The sequence below is a fragment of the Lissotriton vulgaris genome, chromosome 3_1, assembly GCF_964263255.1.
Source record: "Lissotriton vulgaris chromosome 3_1, aLisVul1.2, whole genome shotgun sequence".
Lineage (NCBI taxonomy): Eukaryota > Metazoa > Chordata > Amphibia > Caudata > Salamandridae > Lissotriton > Lissotriton vulgaris.
The window spans coordinates 821,741,473-821,761,097 of record NC_141689.1 but is presented as its reverse complement, the minus strand read 5'-3'; positions in this window follow the sequence as shown (position 1 = coordinate 821,761,097).

Below are 19,625 nucleotides of genomic sequence, written 5' to 3'. Positions count from 1 at the left end.
CATCTGGCAACATCCACCTCTTGTGCTCTGACAAATCAATCCAACAACCATTCGCATCCAACTTTCCCGTGCTTTCTTTCCACTTCGCCTTTTCAGTCTCGGTGGCCTCATTCTGTATCGTTTTCACACTCTCGATGGTATCCTCACACATACTCGTTTCTGTAGGCTACCTAACCGAACTCGTCACATACATTCTATTGCTAAGGTTCCGGGCAGTCTCCTTAGCAGTCTCATCCGCAAATGCATTACCACGACCCACATCATCCGTCACCTTACGATGCGCACTACATTTAATAATCGCTACCTGCTTAGGCAATGTAAGTGCATCCAAAAGATCATTCACAAGTTGTCCATGCTGAATCTTCGTACCATGCGATGTCATAAAACCTCTCTCTCGCCACAATCGTCCAAAGCTATGCGCAACGCCAAATGCGTATTGACTATCAGTAAACACATTCACCCGTTTCCCTTTCGACAACACACACGCTCTAGTCAAAGCGATCAGTTCTGCAGCTTGGGCAGAGTTCTGATTCAATCTCGCAGCTTCCACAACAGTATTCAAAGTTACCACAGCATACGCAGTAGTCACATCACCATTTGGCAATTTAAAACATGAACCATCCACATACGAAGTTCCATCGGGATCTTCCAAAGGAGTGTTTTTAAGGTCCACACGACCTTTTGTTTCCTCCTCAGTCCTTAAGTAACAGTCATGAGCTGGTACTTCATCCTACTCCGTGCTAATAGGTAACAAAGTCGCCGGGTTCAGGACATTACAACGTTTTATCTGAATGTGACTTGCCAAGAGCGTCAACTCGTACCCAGACAACCTTGCACTCGTCAAGTGCTGAGTTTTCGTACGATTTAAGAGAGTGTCAACTGCATGTGGAACCATCACCGTAAGCATATTATCCATGACCAATCCTGCTGATTGTCGGATGGACACCGCAGCTGCCGCTGTTGCTCTCAAACAACTCGGCAATGCTCTAGCTACCGGGTCCAAGGTCGAGGAAAAATATGCACATGGACGCTGCTTACCACCAAAAGGTTGCGTCAAAACACTCAACGCACAACCTTCTCTCTCGTGCACGTATAATGTGAACGGCTTACTGTAGTCAGGGGTACCTAACACAGGAGCCGAACACAACGCGTCACGCAGTTCAGAAAAACTTTTCTGACATTCTTCCGTACATGGTAAAGGAGTTGGAACATCCTTACACGTAAGAGCCACCAATGGTTTCGCTAACAGTGAAAAATTCGGGATCCACTGTCTGCAGTATGACGTGATGCCCAAAAAGGCACGCACATCTCTCTGAGTTGTTGGCACAGTCATCCGGGCGATCGCTGCAATTCTCTCTGGGGTCAACTTTCTTCCCTCCTTTGACAATAAGTGACCTAGATAGGTTACTTCTTGGCAACAATATTGAAGTTTAGAAGGAGACACCTTATGATGTAAGTCACAGAGATGTTGCAACAACGATACCGTGGCAATTTTGCAAATGTCCTGAGTATCTGCAGCCACCAATAATTCGTCAACATATTGGATCAAGGCTGCACCAGCCGGCAACACGAACGCATCTAGTTGGCCCTTCAAGGCTTGACTGTATATCAATGGGCTTTCACAGTAGCCCTGAGGAGCACGTTTAAACCGGAAGCTGCGTCCACCAAGAGAGAAACCGAAAAGATCTCTACTCTCTTCAGCAATCGGTATGCTGAAGAACGCATTCTTCAGATCGATCACTGAAAACCAAGATGCCGAGGCTGGAATCAGAGTCAGTAGCGCCGTGATGTCGGGCACAACAGGGAACTGAGGAATCACAATTTTATTTACCTCCCGTAAATCGATAACAAAACGATAAACAGGTGGTTTCGAAGGATCAGTACGTTTCAGAATGGGCAACACAGGACTGTTGCACACGTTTCCCCGAGTCTCCTCAATAACATCTTTCTCGATCAAATCATAGATGATCGCCAACAATGCTCGTTCACCGTCAAGAGAGATACGATACTGGGGAATACGTGGCAACCGCACATTAGATTTCAAATGGACAACATAAGGGGAGATGTCAAGCAGGCCCACGTCATTGGGACCTGTTGCCCACAAAGATGCAGGAAGACAACTCAATTCCGGTGGAAGCTTATCGAGAGACAAGTATATTGGAGAGATAACTCTCTCACCCAAAGTAAGCTTCACTCCCGCAGGAGAGCAATACAAAGTCGCATGTAAACGTTTTAGCAAATCCAGGCCCAAGAGATTTTCACCACACCCAGTGGTCAAAACCAACGGAGCTTCGAGCTCACGTGGCCCAATTGTAAGAGGCAAAGGGCATGAAACTGGATTGCTAACAGGGGCGCCAGAGAATCCAACGGAAACATTTGTTAAGCCAGACAAAGGTGCGCCAGGGAGTTTCGAATGCATGATAGAACTTTTCGCTGCACCAGTGTCCAACAGAAAAGGCTCAACGACGCCCGAGGTGGCAACTGCGACGTAAGGCCCTCTCTGATCAACCAGAACTGATACCACTCCCTCTCCTTGTCTATGGCTGTCCTAGTAATTACCGTCGTCAGTTCCCTGATCAACGTAATAATCATCTACATTGTACTGAGCAGATCGCCCTTGCGACGATCCACGCTGATCAAAACAATTATTGGAGTCAGAAGTGTTAGTGGAACGATCGTACTGAGCACCGCGACCCCTACCACGTGATGTCTGCTGAGAACCACCACGACCTCCTCTAGACACATTACCACTATTACGCTCATTTAGAACTGGACAATCAAATTTCAAGTGGCCCTCCTGTCTACAATAGGCACACTGATTGTACCCTAACGACGATCTTTGTGAGGAGGAATCATTGCGCGATTGTGACCTGTTTGATTGAAACTGTGATCTATTACGTTGCTGCGAATCATTCTGGTTCGAACGCGGAGGATACGCCTGTTGCAACAACACTTTAGTTTATAGCTCCTTCGTTTTCTTGTCAGCACGATCGTTCTCCTCTTTCTCCCTATTCTCATAATATTGGGCCGTAGCCAATATTTGAGCAGAAGTAGAGACAGCCCACGCACTTTCAGAATTTTTCAATTTGTTGCTCAAGTCAGGCAATAAATTTGAAACAAATTTGTCCACAAACAACCTCTGACCACCTTCGGTACCCATATCTTGACCACTGTGGTCAATGAAAGCCTCCTCAAATCTCGTAAAGAAATCAGAGACGCTCTCATCCTTCTTTTGTTTGCAAGCGGACAGTTTGTCCCAATTTACCTTCATGGCAGGCATAAGCGTTTTCATTAGAGCTATAATTCTCTGAGGGAGATTAGCAATCAACTGTTCAGGTTTCGCACCACCAACTTGTAAACCATCAGCTGCTACAAGCGCAGCCCAATCGCCACCTAATTCGTTCGCATGATTCTCCTGACGAATCTTTGTCCATACCGGTTGCGGCACGACATTGCCAAACAGCATATCGATATCGGCAAGATTTATTATCGTAGCGTCTACGAGCTGCGATAATTCTTTGTAGTACCCTGCAGGATTTTTGCGAGGGTCAGGCAAAGATTGCTTCACCTGCAAGACTTCTGATCGTTTCCATGGGAGATGTATCCATACTCTCTGGAAATGCGGCAGGATCGGCGGAACGTGAGCAGCATCACCTGCCATCCACACTGGCGGAACTTCGCGCATGGGGTACTGACCAAGTACTCCTAACGGTCCTTCAATGTCTTCTACGAACAATGCTCGAGGCATCATAGAAGGACGAAGGGACAGTAATTGCTCGACTGCACGTCGAACATTGGTACCTATTATCATTCCGCTCGAAAACTGAAGCTGTAGATTAGTCAAGGCAGTCATTACATCATCGGATGCGTCAGCCGATATTAGGTCACGCAAAACCTTGCACATTTCTTCAAAAACAAATCTTTGTGTCGGTATATTGAATTGCTCAAACGTTTTCAATACCGCACGTGGAGGATTCCTAACGGGGCATTTCATCCAACGCATAGCCATATTATACAAAGAGACACTCTCCCTACCACCAGGAAGCTAACTACGTCTTTGAGGACCGTCCGAACCAGCGGACTCAAGAATAGGACCAAGAGAATTGAAGAAGTTAGCAGCTACAGAAGGAGTACGACGTCGAACAGACGGAGACAAAGAATAACCCAAAGGGGTAACAAGAGAAGTACCAGAAACAGAGGGAACAGCAGGAGAAACCAGAACAGTAGAGGCAGCGGGAGCAGGAGTATGAGGAAGTACAAGTGAAGGAGCAGTAGGAACAGAAACAGGCAGAGGAGCGGGAACAGCTGGAAGTGCAGGGACAGGAGCTGGTTGAGGAGCAGGAACAGGGGGAACCACAGGAACTGCGGAACCCTGTACATACGGAGGTGGTGACTTCATGAGATAAGACATTAAGGGGTCCTCGATACCTTCCTCCTTTTTGTCCGTATCCCCCGGTAAAGCAGGATAGCACTTATCTACAGACATACGTTGCAATCTATCGAAGACTTCCTTTTCCTTTTCCTCCTTATCTTGCTGAAACTGCTCTGCTTTCTTTACTATGGTAGCAACTCCATCTCTCTGATTACGTTTTAACAGTCTGATCTCTCTCTGTCTGGCTTCTTTACGCCACAACCGAAAGGCATCAAACATGGCCGGCCTGGATTTTTTCTTAAACAATTTAGCCTCGAGGTTATCTAAAATCGGCGTTTCGAAACTACCATGGGGTGGCCAACTAAGGACACCATCTTTCTTAGTATATCGGATCCAATATTCATTAAAAGTAATCGGACCTAGTCCGTGTTTGCTGTAGAGCTCATATGTTAGAGTTCCAACCGGAGGTATCGGACACGAGTCCTCCAATCGGGAATCCGTACCACAACGACGAAAACAACTGAACAAAGTACTACGGCTAGGCATCTTGCACACTAGCTGAGTTTCACAAACTTCAAGGGTTACGGGATTTACCAAGTCCCAGCAATGAACAAAACCCTCGGTTTTTGGCGTCTGCAGGCGTCAAATAGTACAACAAAGAATCAAGTACTAAGAACCACAAATGCAATGGAACCATGCAACAACGAAGCAACCACAACTAAGGACTCTGGGAGCGACCCACAAATACTTAACACAAAGATCGATGGCATCACCAGGAAGGCCCGTCAATCGTCTCGCTGTACCAAGGTCTACGCCAGGCGCCAAAACAGGTCTACAGTCAGGGCAGCAGTCCGTCGCAGGAGGCGGGAATCTTCGCGGGAAAAGTCGTCGGGCCACTTATTTCGACAACAGGATCGATAAAGCGGGGTGCACCTTCCCTCGGAGATTTCACACGAAGTTCCTCACGATCGTCGGGCTTGGACCGGTACCACTGATGCAGCCCCACGTTGGGCGCCAACTAAGGACTGGGTTATTCTTAAACCCAGCGGTGCCAGGGGACAACACCTGAAACCTTCGTGGGTAACCTGTTCCGGCGTACAAATGACAGAGACACGGGACACTTCCTTCGGCGTCAAAGATTCGAGGTTTATTTAAATGCAGGGAACACAGAAGTCACGTGAAGTACACAGCATGTAGGTTTGCGGGATCTGATTCAAATTGCTACCGTGGGTCGCTCCTTTTTATACACATTTCTCTCATAGGGTAACATGGTACACAAAGGTTTACAACTTGGTTCCCATCATTATCCCCAAAAGGGGTCGCTTTGATGCATTCAGGGTCCGGAACATAAGTACGGAAACATTCGGTGGTTCCCAACTGTAAAAACCCATCTTCCCACCATTAGTACATTCCAATCAGCAGTAAACAGATCGAAGAAGGAACAAGGACAGGTGCAGAGGAAGACAGGACAGTGGGGAGATCGGAAAGGGTGTAAAAAGGGTGGTATCGGGAAACACGAGCTGCAGGCATCAAAGGGACGCGCCTAATGAGATGCACGGCTAAGACAATAGACCGGCACGGCAAGATGAGCCTCGAGCGGGGCCATCTGCCTTACAGTATCATCCCCCTCATCATAAAGACACTTTCAAAGGAACATGTGTCTTCCGCAAGAGTCTTGGGAATCCCAGGGTCGCGAAGCGGACAGCGTCCGTTCGCTGGCTACTTGAGGGCAAGAGACAAAATGGATGCCGTATCTAAGATGGAACCCGTGGGCTCGGATGAAGAAACCCACGAAACAAACGAACGGTTTAGGTTAGCACAGCGAAACTGCGCACACCCACTAAACCCGTCATTTGCGGTTCATAGATACCAGACTCAACCATATTCGTGCGAGTCGAAAACACCACTTACGATCGTCACGGAACCTCAATAGTATCAAAAGGACCTACAGTCACTTTTCGTAGAGCATATTAAATGAGAGATGCACTCCTTAAAAGCAGCCCAGAAGGTGTCACTAAAACAAACTGGCTGCCAGCCAGGAAAGGTTTTTTCAAATGTAGTACATGTAGAGTGTGTCGATTTGGAAGTAACACTACTCAATTTCTTACACCATTCCGTCCCAAACCTGTGGAAATACAAAGGTTATACAGATGCAGAAATGAATATGCTGTGTATGTGTTGGAGTGCACCTGTGGACTTAGGTATGTGGGCAGTACCAAGCTACAGGCACATTTGCAAATATTACAACACCTGAGGGCCATAGTCAATTCAGATCATACATATCCAATGGTGTGAGATTTTAAACAATTTCACAATAACGATTTAGGCCAAGTCATATGGAAATTGTGAGAAGTTACTAAGACAATTAGAAACTCAGTATGTGAAAGGCAGCAAGTCTTCTAAGACCCCCAATGCTGCCTGGTGGCAGGGTCCCACCACTAATTCACCTTGGGTTCGTTACCAAAATAATGAGGCAAGCGCTGGAAACTGGAAGACAAGAAAAAGGTTTATTTCTCATGAGGAGACCACGTCAACTGCAGACACCGGGATGTCTGAGGGAGGTGTTCTGCTGGCAACTCCTTTGGCTCTTCCTTTTATACAGGTTTGACACAATGCCTTTGTTTCATTATCATGGTTACACAGACTTGGAGTCCCCGCCCCGGGCAGGTTGTCACACAAGCACAGCATTGTTTCATCAACATGGTTACGCAAGCTTAGAGTCCCCGCCCCGGGCAGGTTGTTGCACAAGCCCAACATTAATTCTCCTCCCACCCAGGTCAAACATACAATCTTATCTTGCAGCTGGACCTTGCTTCTGGGTCTAAAACATGTGAGACCGGCCAGATCTAAGAGTCTGTTCTGTTGATAAAAACAGGTCCAGTTGTTGGCAAAAACAAGTCTTGCTGTTTACAGTGCAATAAACCATGTTTGCAAGAGTCTGTTTGGTATGTGGAACCCGTTTGTGTAAGAGTATCTATGGGTTTGCCTTTAAACAGAGATGAGAGGAAAAAGAAGTTTGTGTTGATGTTCGTCGTGGCAATAGAGTTTATAGCCCCCAGCTCACATACCAGGTTGGTCAGAGGGATGCTAGTAAGGGAAGGATGAAATAAAGGTGACCAACAGAATACAAAATGGCTGCGGTCGGTCAGAATGACTACAGCTTATGTGCATGTAGAAACTTCCACTAGACAAGATGGCACAGGAAATGTTTATGAGTGTCGTTTTGCTTTTAACAGTCGCCCCTTTGAACATAACTAGCCAGCTTGTCAGTTTATTTCGATCTCCATAATGTCCTGTATCTCTTGTTCATACATTACTCTCATTTTTGTTAGCTGAGTGTCCATAGTCTTAGGGCACAAGGTACTTATGCAAAGAGAACACAACGCTGGTATACAGTGTACACCCAAAAACAACCACATATTGCCAATACTGGGACCAAGAGAATCATTTATATTTTCCAACCCCAGTTCTTCAAGATGCCCGAAAGCCAACTTCTAATTGTCCAAGTCTCTGATCCTTGATGAATTTCTGAAGAAAGTCTATGGAGATGTTCGATTGCTTCATAGACAGAAGGTGAATTATCCGGAATGTATACACAGCAGCTGGCACCGATGATGCAGCATGCTTCTCAACTGTCCGCTAGTACCACGTCTAGGACCATACGATTCTGAAGAGCAACCAGACAGACCTCTTGGAGTTCAGCAGTGTTGTTGGTGAGGATGCCAGCAGTGACGTTCAGGGCGGTCTCTACTGCCTGGGACAGATGTCTGATGGCTCGGCTGTTTCCCATCAGACTCCACAGCGGGACGAGCCCTTTTGATGCATCGAGGATCGGTGATGCGGCAGTGTCTGCTTGATCAGTGTCTTTTAAACGCTTTTCTCGATGATGCTCGGCATGGGCTTGTAGGTTGGTGGCAAAACAAAGGCGATGTAGCACGTACCCCCCAGTTTCTTGGGAGCCAGGTGTAGGCTTTGGTTCCACAGACAAAGTACATATTGGGTGATGCAACAAGCGCTGGAGGGTTGGCAGTGTTCAAGGCCCTTACAATGCTACAGGTGCTATGACCCACATTCTTAGTCCCACGGCCTTCAATGCATACAGGCCAGAGACATTCACCACAGATAGGGCCACAGTCAGTGTTGCATCAGTTCTATTCTTCAGGTAGGAAAATGTGGCTCTGTTGGGATTGTTGAACACTTGCATTTCCACGCGTTCTTTGGAGGGGACATTCATCAGGAATGTCGCATTGGAGGTGTTAGGGCAGAAGGGTGCGGCTGTTCTTCCTGTTTTGTTTCTCCAGAACTCGTTGTAGAACTGGGCGATTGTTCCGTCGGAAGTGGCATTGTCTTTGTAACTTTCTTGTAAGAGCATCATCCAGGCAAGACATGATCCGTGAATAGAAAAGGGTGAAGGGATGAAAGGGATGGAATGTTCAGTGGCATGTGGTAGCAGCCACAGACCCAACAGTTGGTAGCATTGGTGGTAAGATTTTGCTGGTGCAACATCTGCTCGAAATAATTATTCCATAATTCTTTGCATCGTTCTCGGAGATGTGGTGGTAGTGATACCAGGTAGTGTTCTTTCTTGGTGATTAGTTGCATGGTTGGTGACAATGTTCTGTATGCAGGTGCATTCTCTTCAATGATCCAGAGTGTGACCATTAGCAGGAGGCAGGTGAGAAATGCGGCTACAAGGGCAATTGTCTATGTACTATGCAGTTCAACAGTCTTGGTGTGTCTGCAGTGGCTTTGCAGGTGTTCAGTTTCTTCCATCATCTTCGAGGAGCTCACCAATTGTTAGGACCACAGACTTTTGTCTGGCGCTTTTCCAGGTAGCGTTGTTTGGCTGTGCTACCGATCTGAGACTCTGGCTCAGTTAGTGGCCTGGTGGTTGAAGCTCCCCTCTTTCATCGATCTTAGGTTGTACCCTATCTTGGATGGCACTGTGGGGTCAGGAAATTCAGACAGTTGAAGGGTGTCTTCTTGTGGGTAGCAACATCAGAGCTGGGCGGTCCGTCGTGAGTACTTCCTCTTGCATCGCCACCTCTTCAAAGGTTGCCAGCGTTGGAGGGACTTTCTTGCAGTAATGGGCGCGCAGCCAGTTTAGTTTTGCTTCCACTCGGAGGGCAGTTCGAGTGGTGATCAGGACTTGCCAGGGGCCCGTCCACCTGGGCTCCAGATTCTTCGTTCTTTTGTTCTTTGGAAGTTGCGGATCAGGACAAACTCCCCAGGTTTGATTTCATGTCCTGGGCCCCTGGATGCGTCAGGCAAGGCTTGCTGCACCTGTTGGTGGATAATTGTTAGCTTGTTTGTCAATTTATGCAAATAATCCGACATTAATATATTCGGGACATCGTGAATGGAGGTGGGTCTTGGTGCCACCCAAATGCTCATAGGCCTGCGGAAGACCACTTCATATGGGGTCAGTCTGTGTTTGGTTGGGGTGGAGCGAATTGATGGCAATGCCAATGGAAGGGCGTCGGGCCATTTCAACCCGTTCGTGGCAACTATTTTGGCTAGCTTTAGTTTCAACGTTGCATTTATCCTCTCTCTATCAGGCCCGCTGATTGGGGGTGGAAGACGGCATGGAACTTTTGTTTTACCCCCAACCCTCTCAGTATGTTCTGTATTACCTCGGCTACGAAGTGGGGGCCTTTGTCGCTCCATAAAATTCTGCAAAGGCCGTATCAGGGGAAGAACTCTTTCAGCAACACTTTTGCAGTGGCTATGGCAATATTGTCGCGGGTGGGATATGCCTCCACCCATTTGCTCAAAGCGAACGCAACCACCAGGACATATTTTAGACCATAGAATCTCTCTAGTTGGATGTAATCCATCTGGAGGACTTCAAAGGCGTGGTCAGGGACTCCAAACCCTCCCCGTGGTACTGCTGTCCCCTTCCCTGGGTTATGTTGTTTTTTTTGTCCTCATCTCACCTTAGGTCTGAGCAGGTTTGACATGCCGTCTATGATCCAACTGGGCGCCCTGCGACTCACTGCATAGATCCAAGCCCCCCGGGCAACCTCTTGTGCTTGAGGTCAGGTGTAATCATTGGACCGGGAAGCCACCGCCTTTATTCTAAAAGTTTATCAGATGTAACTGTCGACCCCAGTCCAGGAGGGGAGACCATATTTTGCGCTGACTCTCTGGTAGATCCTCCTGACCCCTATGGGTGATGTTTAATATGGCTTTAACCCAGCTCTCTCTATTAGGGGGGATTGGGTCTTTCCACCGTAAACATATTTCCCTCCTGGCTATGATTATCAATTTCAATAGTAGGCCTTTTTCCAGCTATGAGAGCATCTCAGCTGTGGAGTCGTTGTTATCAAAAATAACCAAATGAATGTCCAATTCCACCTCTATGCTGAAAATTGCAGGCAATATTTCCCTTACCTTCTCCCAAAATACAGTTAGCTCGGGGCAGTTAAAGAACATATGAAGATCATCAGCCTTATCGATGTTACATCTAGGGCATTTGGGCATCGGACTTGGAGCGAACTTCGCAATCTTGGCAGGAGTAAAATAAAGCCTGTTCAACACAAAAAAATGATTCCTTTTTATTTTAGCTGGCTTTATATATTTATATAGAGTTTTGAGAGAAGATTCAAATCTTTCTTCTGCCGGGCAGGCCTGAGGAAGGGAATTCCACACAGCAGATTCGGGGGGGGGAATCTCTCTGTCTTCCGCTTCGAACAGCTTTGCATACCAGTAAGCTATTTCTTTTTCTCTTGGATACGGATCTAAAAAAAACTGTTCCAGAACCCAGTTCCCTTTAATCTCACCCTCTTCCGCTTCATACCATGATCTTAATTGGATATATTTGAATCTTGAGAATTTGGGACCAATCTTGGCTGATAAGTATTCCCAGGGGAGTAAACCATCTGAATCTACCAGATCCGACCATATCTGCAATCCTGCCCCCCTTTAGTGGAACCGCTGAACTGTCTTTCAAGCACTCCGGAGTCCCCGGAGAGTCCCATATTGGGGCTAGATTAGAGAAATACCCTAGACCCCAGATACGCCTCAATTTATACCACATTGACAGGGCGGACTTCAAAACCTTCAGGTGTACTCGTTTAAAGAATCTGGGCACCCCAAATTTAAACTAAAATCGACCTTGCCCATTGTCTCCCTCTGCTGTGGCCATTTCCCTCAATAGACTACCCCACTTAGATTCAGCCGGTGTTGTGAGCAGCATCCTGATGCCTTTAAACCAGAGGTCTTCAATCTGTGGGGCCCGACCCCCAGGGGGGTCGTGGAGTCCTGGGAAGGGGGTCGCAGAACAGATTCTGTCAGTTTGCCTTAGTGGCGCTGGGCTGATTGAGGGTGCTCACGGCGGAGGCCTAATTCACACCGAGGGGTAAAAAAAATCAAAGCCTCTTTAACAAGTAAAAGGTCTTTTAAAAACCTGTGAAGTACTTGGGTGTGGCTTTGTGTGTGTCCAGTGAAGCTGTTTCAGCCGGGCTCACATACACGAGTGGAGGGGAGGGGTGGGGTGGCTGGGGGAGGAGGTTGTAGCCCTTTGAGTTCAATGGGCGTTGCGCGCCTGGAGCTGTGGGTCCCGCCAGTAAAGCACGTGAAAGGTCCTCATTGGTTCAAGTCCCACGGGCCCTCTTACCTGGTGCCTGTGCGGGAAAAATGTGCCGAAAGTCTGTTCTTCATGGTGAGATGTTGTTACAGCCTGTCTGACACCCCCCCCCCCCAATCTCCCCCCCCCAGCAGGGAGGCACAGAGATGCCCTCCCATGAGAGAGGAAGAAGAAGGAAGAAGACACAGAGATACTGACCACCCCCCATGAGAGAGGTACAGAAAAGGTGGGTGAATGAATGATGGATGGATGGATGAAAGGGTGGATGGATGAAGGATGAATGTATGGATGAAAGGGTGGATGGCTGTATGGATGGACGGATGGAAGTGGAGAAGTATGGCTCACTGGTTAGAGGAGGCAGACCTGGAAGCAGAGGTCAGCCTGGGACCAGGGTTCAATTCCCAGCTCGGCGGGGTCTTGAGTCCGAAAATGTCCATGGACTCGACAATTCTCGCCCCGGTGCCTACTCGATTCAAGGGTTCACACTCTGCGACTCTGGGCAATAGCTTGCTTAATCTCCACAATGGCCCCTCGCGGCGGGATGCCTGGCTTTCACCTTGTAGATACCCTGCCGGGGTTATCTCACAGGGGAATACCAGGACGGGTTACCTAAGCAAGCGCTTAGAAACCGCTCGGTGATTTGCGCTATATAAATTCCTATACATTTACATTTACATGGACGGATGGAAGGAAGGATGAAAGGATGGATGAAAGGGTGGCTGGATGAAGGATGTATGTATGGATGGAAGGACAAAAGGGTAGATGAAGGATGGATGGATAAAAGGTTGCATGGATGAATGATGGATGTGTGAAAAGGTGGGTGGATGAATGATGGGTGAATGGATGGATAGATGAAAGGGTGAGTGGATGAAAGATGAATGTATGGATGAAAGGGTGGGTGGCTGTATGGACGGATGGAAGGAAGGATGAAAGGGTGGACGGAGGATGGATGGATGTAAGGATGAAAGGGTGGATGGATGAAGGATGGATGGATGAAGGATGTATGGATGGAAGGGTAGATGACGGATGGATGTATGGATGGATAAAAGGTTGCATGTATGAAGGATGGATGGATGTGTGAAAAGGTGGGTGGATGAATGATGAGTGGATGGATGGATGAAAGGATGAAGGATGGAAGAAAGGGTGGATGAATGAAGGATGTATGTATGGGTGGATTGATGAAAAGGTAGATGGATGAAGGATGGATGGATGAAGGATGTATGGATGGAAGGGTAGATGACGGATGGATGTATGAATGGATAAAAGGTTGCATGGATGAATGATGGATGGATGGATGAATGATGGCTGAATGGATGGATAGATGAAAGGGTGGGTGGATGAAGTATGGATGGAAGGATGAAAGGGTGGATGGATGAAGGATTAATGGATGGAAGGATGAAAGGGTGAACGGGTGAAGGATAGATGGATGAAAGGGTGGATGGATGTGTGAAAGTGTGGGTGGACGAATGATGGATGGATGGATGTGATGAGGTCTAACAGGCGCATTTATGGTTGTCGATAGTTGTTGATGATGAGGAGTACCAGTTTCTAGAAACTTTTGTCGGAAGGGGGTCCTTATGCCTAAAAAGGTTTTACAAGGGGTCTCGGCATCAAAAAGTTTGAAGAACTCTGCTTTAAACTGAAATGCCAATAAATACCAATTAAAATCTGGTAGGGCCAAGCCACCTTTTAAGAGCTTCTTTCTAAGTTTCTTCCATGACAGTCTAGCAGTTTTTGGTCCCCATATAAAACTTCCAATCTTGCCCTGAATTTTGTTGATAGTTTTTTGTGGGAAAGTGAGGGGAATAGTATTAAACAAATAGGTCAGTTTGGGGAGGACTGTCAACTTTACTAAGTTCACCCTACCGTAAATAGACAGCGGGAGATTTTTCCACCTTGCAAAGAGGTATTCAATGTCTTTTTCAACTTTAGCCAGATTTAACATGGGGATTTTCTTTATATATTTTATAATTTTTATCCCCAAATACTTAAACTCCCCACTTTCAAGGCCACCCCTATATACCGTATTTCAGCACATGATCTCTTTTTTAGTCGAGTTAGCTAGATACCCTGTGTCAGGTCCTTCGTGGTTGCTCCTCAGGATTGGATTGATGCTATAAAGGGGGCCCACCTCTAGATCTTCCCAAGTCTGGCTATCAAGGTCACAGACTATTAAGGAGATCAAGCGGGGGAAAAAGATAGGTCCGGAGGGGAACAGCTGGGCAACTGGAACCGGAAACCTGCAGATATAGAAAGCATGGGATGAGAGGAATGGCAACCCTTAGCTGGTAACTTAACTATACAATACACTACGCTTTTCCTCACCTGCAATATCCTACAGGTATGCAGAAATAAGGGGTGATAAAAAGGCTTCTTCTACATCCCCTGGTTTTCCTACTTAAAGACACAACAAAAGAAAACACAAATAAACCACAATATTTTCCCCTTTCTGTAACAGTAGTCAGATGAACAGAAGAGATGTAGGTACACCTACCCAGAATGGGGATGAAGTAAACCAGAATGCCCCAGGATACTAAATAAGTAAATATCACTCCATTCCGTTACGTTCCTACAGTGATCGTAAGGTTTCTCCCTCCGAGGATATGTATGAATCAGCAAGTTCAAGGGTCAGCGCAGGAAGCGAAAGAGTCAACCCCTGTAACGATCCATACAACCCATAAACATAGTTCACCAAGTAAGTTCCTGGTACCAAATTAGCAACAGAAAATATGCCCAGCGCAAAGCAAAAACACAGCGTCTATGCAGATTCTTCTCTGCAGGCGCCAACAGGAATGAAACGCTCTCAGATGAACATGCGGCACCTAAGCCTAGGTGTCCGGCAGGGATAGGAGATTCACACTCCTCGTAGACTGTTTTGAGGCAGGTAAAACGTACACACAGCTCCCCAGGAATGCACGTTAACACAAGCACCCCCCCGACCAGTGGAAAACCTGTAACATCGTCCTCCACTCCTGAATACGGGCGCTTCCTAAGCCCCTCCACAGTACTCCACAAAACTGGTGCTGAGAACACCGGTACTCCGCTCTCGTTGCGGGCGCTTCCTAAGCCCCTCCCAAGTAATCCACGGATACAGAGCAACGATGACGCGAGCTTACCTCAGCCCAAAACGACAAACGCCAACTAGAACACAGGAAACACAAGCAATCAAACTGGCTCGCCAGGAAGAATAATCGGCAGCGTTTCTCTCTGAAAAGGCCATGATATTCCTTCCGGTCGCACAGCGTCATTCCAGCGCGCCGCGCTAAGGATCATGGGAAATGTAGTTTTCGAGCCTTTTACAGACTCGCATTGCAGGCAGTGATCTACCAGCGGCCGGGGAATCCTGACAGGACACCCCCTCTCACAAAATTCACTGACTGCCACCAGGTTTACCAGGATGAGACAAATGGAACTTCCGCACCAGTCTAGGAGCATGTATAGCACCCACAGGTTCCCAGGAGTCCTCCTCCGGTCCATAACCCTTCCATGATACCAAGTACTGGAGCTTACCCCGCACTCTACGGGCATTCAAGATGCACCGTACTTCGTACTCCACATCCTGTTGTACTCTCACAGGTGCAGGGGTTTTAGAACGGGGACACTTTGCCGGTTTGAGCAGCGAGACATGGAACACCGGATGTATCCGGAAATGCGTTGGAAGTCTCAATTTCACCGCCACAGGGTTGACGTGGCGAATTACTTGGTAAGGGCCAATGAACCTAGGGTTGAAGACACTATATTTACGGAAACGGATATTGCGAGTGGACAACCACACCCAATCCCCTTTTCTATACACAGGGCCACACCTGCGGCGTTTATCAGCCTGTGTCTTGTATTTCAGTTTCGCTTTCTCAAGATTCCTTCTTGCTTGCAGTACGGTCTTCCGCAACTGCACCAAGCGGGACTGCAACTGCGGGATCTGAGCTTCGGCGACAGGCACACTCAGGGGGGCAAATCTAGGGTGAAACCCGTAGGTACAGAAAAACGGGGTGTATGAAGTAGAGGAATGGGCAGCATCGTTATACGCTACCTCAGCCCTCCACAACCAGTCAACCCATGCCTCAGTAGTGGTATCTACAAAACACCTCAGGTATTGTTTGAGGGTCTGGTTCAACCTTTCGGTTTGCCCGTCCGTTTGAGGATGAAAGCTGATGGACAGGGAAGAGGCAATGCCTAACCTGTCACACCAGACCTTCCAAAATTTAGCGGTGAATTGGGCTCCTCTGTCTGAAACTATGACCTTGGGAAGTCCATGCAACCTGATTATATGAAGGAGCAGTAACTGGGCAAGTTGGCTAGCTGTGGGAACCCCTTTATAGGCAATGAAGTGACCCATTTTAGTTAAATAATCCACTACTACTACAATAGCTGTCATCCCTTGATCTTTAGGGAGACCCACCACGAAATCCTCAGAAAAGCTCTCCCAAGGACTCACAGGAGTGGGCATGGTTTGCAAAAGCCCTTGTGCAGGTCGATGATCTCTCTTAGCCTGCGAACTAATGTCACACCATTGAACCCAAGCAAACACATCAGGACGGATGGTGGGCCACCAGTAGGTGCGTAGCAGTTTCTCCAAGGTTTTCTTCCCTCCTGTGTGTCCCGCACACGGCAGATCGTGACACCATTTGAAAGCTTGTTGTCTCAAAGCTAACGTGGGAAGCAGCAACTGAGACCCTTTTCTAGGCAACCCCTGACGGATTCTCCATTCTGGATGCAGACGGATCCATGTTTTCCAGGCAAAGGTTTGTATTCCTCTCTTGACTTTGAGGAGAAACTCCTTGGTGTGTATCACTCCTACCACCTTCTGGGGTTCAATGATGCTAGTCTCTGGCGATGATGTTACTGCTGGGTTGTTTTCCTTACACATGAGAGCATCAGCCTTCCGGTTGTCACATCCCGGACGAAAAGTAACCACAAAATGAAATTCAGAAAAAAAAGCATCCATCGAAGTTGTCTGGGGGTGAGATGGCGTGCTGCTCGCATGAACTGCAGGTTACGGTGGTCAGTGTACACCGTGATTTGCTGAGAGGTGCCCATCAACCAATGCCTCCATTCGGTGAAGGCGTCCTTTATTGCTAACAGTTCCTTCTCAGCAATGGTGTAGTTGCGTTTGGCGGTATTCAATTTGCGAGACATGAACGCGATGGGATGGAGATGACCTGTGCGCTCATTCCTTTGCGAGAGAACGGCCCAGACTGCTAGTTCTGAAGCATCAGCTTCCACCACAAAGGGGAGTTTCAGATCAGCATGGATTAATACCGGTGCAGAAGTGAACGCAGATTTCAATTGATCAAATGCGGTTTGTTCGTCGAAGCCCCACACAAAGGGGGTGTTCTTCCGGGTCAATTTTGTGAGAGGGGTTACCATGTCCGAAAAGTGCGAGATGAACCTCCTATAGAAGTTTGCGAATCCAAGGAGTTTTTGGATGTCTTTGACGCTGTTGGGTCTAGGCCACTCCACAATGGCACGTATCTTTCTTTCTGCCATTACTTGCCCTGAAGGTGTGAGCATGACTCCTAAGAATTCAACAGTGGTAACGTGAAATTCACACTTTGTTAATTTGCAGTACAGTTGGTTTTGTTGCAAGGCCTGAAGCACCTGACACACATGTCTTTGATGTTCTGGTTCATCATTGGAATAAATCAAGATGTCATCTATGTAGACTACTACGAAGATGTCTAGGAAGTCTCTTAATACCTCATTGAGGAAGAATTGGAAAGAGGCAGGGGCGTTACAGAGCCCAAAGGGCATCACTAGGTACTCAAAGAGTCCATACCTCGTCTTAAATGCGGTCTTCCATTCGTCGCCGCTTCGCATGCGCACTAAATGGTAGGCCCCTCTCAGGTCCAATTTCGTATAGATTTTGGCTGATCGCACCTGCTCCAATAATAATAGCGAATGCTGCTAATTTTTATGTTGGTGTAATACTGTGTAATATTTTAAATAGCGCCTCACCTGTAGGTTGAAATTACTCTGTTTGGGGATTTCACTTTTAAAACTCCCGCCCCGGTCTGCCGCGTCCATCTTGGGCGTTTGTTGCGGAGGGTGGAGGAGGAGCCCAGCACTTCCGGGCGCAGGGCTGCTAGCTCAGCGCTCTAGTCGCCCCTAAGTTGCCTATAAAATGTGCGTAGGTCCGCGTCCGCGCAGCGGACGCGTGCAGCGGGCGCGCCGGAAGCGCGCCGAAGTCGAGCCAAAGTCCAGCCCGTCTGCGCCCGTCCGCGACAGGACGGGGCGCGGGGCTAAGGACTCTGGTCTCGCATCTGCCCCCAGACCACGGTATGGTAGACAGGAGCTGCTAGATCTCTGTCCCAAGGTCTCCTTACCCTGCAAACATGCCATGGAGGCGCAATCGTTGCATGGCTGCCCTCTGTGCTCCTACAAGCCCGATAGTCTGCAGGTTACAGTACGCTCTGATAAGCAGATTAAGGCGGGACTGTTAAACTGCCGCTCTCTCAGCAAACATAGTATTCACATCTACCACCTACTGGAGGATGAAGAATTTGATGTTATGTTTTTCACAGCGACGTGGCTAGGAGAACACTCCGACCCTGACGTAATAGAGGCTAGGCCTCCTGGCTACTCCCTTTCCAGACTAGATAGGAAGAAAGGCAGGGGAGGAGGTATTGCAGTTGCTACTAAGACTCCTATACAATGCTCCCTATCGGCCTTGACTATTGATCACTGTGAAGCAGGCTCTTTCACCATCATCACAGGACCCCAAACCTCTTTCTCTGGCATTCTTGTTTACAGACCCCCAGGCAGGATGTATGACTTTACTACTAGCCTGATAGAAGCCACTGCACACCAAGTGATTAGGAAAAGCAGATTCCTGGTACTGGGTGATATGAATGTTCACTTTGATGACCCTCATGATATGGAAGCTAAAGACATTAGGTCAGAACTCCATTCTCTACAGCTCGACCTTATTAACCAAGGCTCCACTCACAGACTTGGCCACCTCTTAGACCCTATCTTTGGTAACAACTCTGGAGTACTTTCTACTTCTCCGATTCCAGTCCCCTGGTCCGATCACTCCATCATTCCTTTTTTCGTTCAGCTACCTGAGGCTGAAACTAAAAAGGATTCTGAGCACCGCTACCGGCGTCGGAGGTGGAAACTTTTCTCTCAGGAAACTTTTAATGAATTACTGGTGTCAGAAGGTCCTTTAGGAGGCACAGACTGTGAAACAGCTTACAATCACCTGCAGAACCGCATTCTAAGAGCCCTTGACAAAACCGCTCCTATTCAGAGTGGGAAACCTGCTAAAAACGCTAGGAAAACTGCCCAGTGGTATACCTCTGAACTTCAGACGATGAAATCTGCTTGTAAAAATTTAGAGCGCGAATGGCGTGCTAACTTTTGCCCTATTATTAAAACTCAATATAAAAAAATGCAAAAGGAATACTATAAAAAAATACGCACCTCCAAAGCCGGGCACTACAAAACCCGCATTGATGATGCAGATAACTCCTCTAGGGAGCTCTTTAAAATTTTTAAAGAGATTTCTGTACTCTCTAATGACAATACGTCCTGCAACGACTCTGTGGAAACTTGCAATAAAATTGCAAAATACTTCGCTGGGAAAATCACAGACATTTATGCCAACTTTTCTGGTAACTTGACCTCTAGCCATGATTTTAAGGAAAGCATTGAGACTAGTTTTAT